Source organism: Myotis brandtii, unplaced genomic scaffold (genome assembly GCF_000412655.1).
Source record: "Myotis brandtii unplaced genomic scaffold, ASM41265v1 scaffold967, whole genome shotgun sequence".
Classification (NCBI taxonomy): Eukaryota; Metazoa; Chordata; class Mammalia; order Chiroptera; family Vespertilionidae; genus Myotis; species Myotis brandtii.
In genome coordinates, this window is record NW_005372006.1 from 572,887 (window position 1) to 577,749 (window position 4,863).

Consider the following 4,863-nt stretch of genomic DNA (forward strand, 5'->3'; position numbering starts at 1 on the left):
ACACCGGGCAGGAGCTTCCAAAGACTCAGAGGAGCTTTGTCTATGCTTCCCTTCTAGTTCAGACCATTAACAAACAGGGCTCTTGCCGGGGTAGCTACAGTTTTAAAGATGCCATTAACAAATGTTAATGGTGTAGCTAGTTGATAAGACTTAAAGTTGCTCATTTTTCTTTTGAGAAGGAAAAAATATCAGCGAAATAAGAGCAGGCGTTCAGTTCATTTAGAAGTCAGCGTCCAGGGTAAAAGAGTTCTCTGTCGGACATGGCATCACTTCCATCCTCTGATACTTGCCCACTCTCTTCTTAAAGAGGTTCATCTTCCTTTCTCATGAAATATTCTCCATGAAGTCAAATGGACTTTCTACTCGGAAAACCTTGCTAAAACCCAGCTCCAGCATGAGTCTGTCAGTCACGAATTCAATGTACCCCTTCATCAGAGTGCAATTCATCCCAATGACATTCACTGGCAAGGCCTCTGTGAGGAACTCCTGCTCTATCCCAACAGCGTTGGTGATGATCTCTTTCACCCTCTGCTCTGCAGGTTTGTGCAGCAGGTGTTTGAACATCAGGCAGACAAAGTCTCAGTGCAAACCCTCATCTCTGCTACTCAGTTGGTTGGAGAATGAGGCCAGGCACCAGGTCTCATTTCTTGAGCCAGAATATCGGCGCAAAAGAAGATTCCTTCCACTGTGGCAAATGCTACAACACGTTCTCCATAGGCGGCCTCTTTGTTCCTGATCCAACGCAAGGCCCAGCCAGGCTGCCTTCTTGGCACAAGGCATTGTCTCCACGGCGTTGAAGAGCAACTCCCTTTGCTTGGCATCTTTAATGTCAGTGTCAATGAGGAGACTGTACATTTCAGAATGGATGTTTACCATGGCAATTTGGAAGCTGTAGAAACAGCGGGCTTCGGTGATCTGAACTTCTTGGCTAAACCGCTCCACCAAGTTCTCATTGGTGATGCCATGGCTGGCGCCTAAGAAGGCCAAATGCGAAATGAAGTGCCTCTCCTCGGGCTCCAGGGCTGCCCAGTGCTGCTGGTCCTGGGAGAGGGCCACCTCCTCAGCTGTCCAGAAGGAAGCTCGGCTTTCTTATCCATCTGCCAGAGGTCATGGTATTCCATGGGAGAAGTGACAAAGTGCGGGGTTTTCTCTCCGCAGCGGTTCATCCTGCACGCCAGGGGCAGGGACCTGAGCTTTCGGCTTGGCCGGCTCCCGGAAGATCCTCCTGGCGGTCTTGCTGGCCAGCACGCGGGTGCCACTGAGGCTGGGGGCATGTTCTCCTTATCTGCTCGCCTGGCTGAGCCCCTCCAGGCGCGAGAGCTGCAGCTGCTGCGGTCGGGAGGGGAGCGAGCAGAGGGCCCGGTGGCTGCTGTGGCTGTGGAGGCAGCTGCCTGAGGCACAGGTGAGGCTGAGCTGGGATCCAGGGACTTCCTCTATCTCTTTTTACAACATCCTGTAGTTTTCCGAGTACAAGTTTTTACCTCCTTGGTTAAGTTTATTCCTAGGTATTTTATTATTATTATTATTATTATTTTTTTGTTGCAATGGAAAACGGGATTGTTTTAGTTTCTCTTTCTGTGAGTTCATTATTTATTGGTGTATAAACATGTCATGGATTTCTGGGTGTTAATTTTGTATCCTGCTACATTGCTGAATTTCTTCATTAAATTTAATAGTTTTTTGGTGGAGTCATCAGGTTTTCTGTGTACAATATCATGTCATCTGCGAATACTGAGAGTTTAACTCCCTCCTTCCCAATTTGAGTGCCTTTTATTTCTTCTTGTCTGATTGCTGTGGCTAGGACTTCCAGTACTATGTCGAACAGGAGTGGTGAAAGTGGGCATCCCTGTCTTGTTCCTTTTCTTAGGGGAAATGGTTTTAGTTTTTGCCCACTGAGTATAATGTTGGCTGTAGGTTTGTCATATATGGCCTTTATTAGGTTGAGGTATGATCCCTCTATTCCCACTTGGCTGAGAGTTTTTAGCAAAAATGGGTGTTGGATTTTGTCAAATGCTTTTTCTGCATCTATTGATATGGTCATGTGGTTTTTATCTTTCAGCTTGTTTATGTGATGTACCACATTTATTGATTTGCAAATATTGTACCAGCCTTGCAGCCCTGGAATAAATCACACTTGGTCATGCTGTATGATCTTTTTAATATATTGCTGGATCTGATTTGCTAATATGCTGTTGAGGATTTTAGTACTTATGTTCATCAGGTATATTGGCCTGCAGTTCTCTTTCTTTGTAGTGTCTTTATCTGATTTTGGATCTAGAATAATTCTGGCCTCATAAAAAGAGCTTGGAAGCGTGCCTTCCTCTGGGATTTTTTGGAATTGTTTGAGGAGGATAGGTGTTAGTTATTCTTTGAAGTTTTGGCAAAACTCCCCTGTGAAGCCGCCTGGACCAGGACTTTTGTTTGCTGGGAGTTTTTTGATTACTGCTTCTATTCCTTGGGAGCCTCTTCCTGGCTACTTCTGCTCCTTCCTCTCTCTTTTTTTTAAAAAAAGATATTTTTATTGATTTTAGAGAGGAGGGGAGAATGAGAGAAATATCAATGATGAGAGAGAATCATTGATCTGCTGCCTCGTGCACACCCCATACTGTGGATTGATCCCATAACCAGGGCATGTGCCCTGACTGAGAATTGAACTATGACCTAATGATTCCTGGATCGACACTCAACCACTGAGCCACACTGGCCGGGCTCCCTCCTCTTTATGTTTCTCCAGTTCCCCCACAATTTCCTGCATGTCTGATCACATCATGTTGTCTGCTTCTCAGAGAACTCCAGCTGGCACAACTGTCTTTTTCTAGAAAAAATATGAAATGGTTTACACAGATACCAGCAATATAATGAAAGATTTAAAATAGGCATAGAAAATTAGGAAAAGGGAAAACAAAGTTAAGAAAGCAGAATGGATCTCAAAGGGGGTTAGTTTACAGAATGAACATTATATGTGGGTCATATATTTGGCCCCAAGAATAAAGTATATTGGAAAATGGAAATTGGAAACATATCAATAAAATTATTCTTGTTTTACAGTTTAGAATAATAATGAATAACCTAGAAAATCCAGGGGAAAACAAAATTTTATTGCCATCAAAGCAATTTTGACCATGTTTTGATTACCTGTGTTAATGACTTATAGGACTGGTCTGAATATAGCTAGGTCATGGTAATTTTAAGACATCAATTCCATTTGGCCCTGGCTATAGAGGCATATATTGTGCAAATGTAGAATATGTTTCATAGCAGACTTTCTTTTTACATATTTTTTCTTAGGTAAATATTATTATTAGTTGGTATATATCCTAAATTTTAGGATGCATGACAGTAGTGGGAAGAAATTAAAATTGCTTGTGGATCTTTCACAGTATAAGCCTCATGCTACTTTTATTCAAGAATGTGTTGGTACCAGCAGGCACATTGTATCCTCCTGGGCTTTCTATATACATCAAAATTATCTGCGTCATCTTAATCCAATCTCAGACTGAAATCCTTATGTGAACAATAATAAAGTAAATTCAATAATCATAAAAATAAATTACAAATTAATTTTTCTTATACAGAATATTGTATTCTATTTTGATGACTAACATTTCATATTGTAGAAAAGTAATTTTCTGTCAGAAAAGGACTTGGTATTAGAGTAGACCAGTGATGGCAAACCTATGACATGCGTGTCAGAGGTGACACATGAACTCATTTTTTTGGTTGATTTTTCTTTGTTAAATGGCATTTAAATATATAAAATAAATATCAAAAATATAAGTCTTTGTTTTACTATGGTTGCAAATATCAAAAAATTTCTGTATGTGACACGGCACCAGAGTTAAGTTAGGGTTTTTTAAAATGCTGACATGCCGAGCTCAAAAGGTTCGCCATCACTGGAGTAGACACTAAGTTGAATGTAAGTCAACATTGCAGTTTTATTAAAAAGCATCACAATGACATTGGGATTTATGAATATACTAGAGGCCTGGTGCATGAATTCATGCACTGGTGGGGTCCTTCAGCTTGGCCTGTTCCTCTCACAATCAGGGCCCCTTGGGGGATGTCAGGCTGCTAGTTTTGGCCTGATCCCCACAGGCTGGGATCCCTGATCCCCAAAACTGGCAGTCTGACATCCCCTGAGGAATGTAGTAGTGGGGCCGGGTGCCACACCACTTCCGCTCATTCTGGCCCCACTGCGCCTGCCATGGCTGCTTGGTAGCACACTGCTGCAGAGGCGGGAGAGGCTTGTGCCATCGCCACAGCTGTGCTTGCTAGCTGTGAGCCTGGCATCTGGCACCCATCAGTCAGCTGAGCAGTACTCCCGCTGTGGGAGTGCACTGACCACCAGGGGGCAGCTCCTGCATTGAGCGTCTGCCCCCTGGTGGTCAGTGTGCATCATAGTGACTGGTTGTTTGGTCATTCAGTTGTTTGGTTGCTTAGGCTTTTATATATATACTAGAGGCCTGGTGCACAAAAATTAGTGCACTCGGGGGTCCCTCAGCCCGGCCTATGCCCTCTTGCAGTGTGGGACCCCTCGGAGGATGTCCACACCAGTGGGGACCCTTACCCCATGGAGGTTTGGCCAGCCTGGGTGAGGGGCTGAAGTCTGTTTTCAGGCTGGCCACACCCCCTTTAGGGTGAGGGGTCCCCACTGGGGTGCCTGGCCAGTCTGAGTGAGGGGCTGAGTGCCGTTTTCAGGCTAGCCAAGCCCCCTGGCAATGTAAGCTCACAGCCTCTCCTTTTTTTCTTTCTTTTTTTTATTCTGGGATTTATTTACCTTCTATAATTGAAACTTTGTTGCCTTTAGCAGAGGCCTGCAGAAAGCTTGGCTTCCTCCATCGCCAGGGGCAACCCACTCCTGCT

General features: G+C 44.1%; 1 pseudogene; it reads right to left on the reverse strand.

Moving 5' to 3' along the window:
* Positions 1 to 219: 219 nt before the first annotated feature.
* Positions 220 to 4,863, reverse strand: part of LOC102260904 — a 50,759-nt pseudogene continuing 46,115 nt past the window's right edge.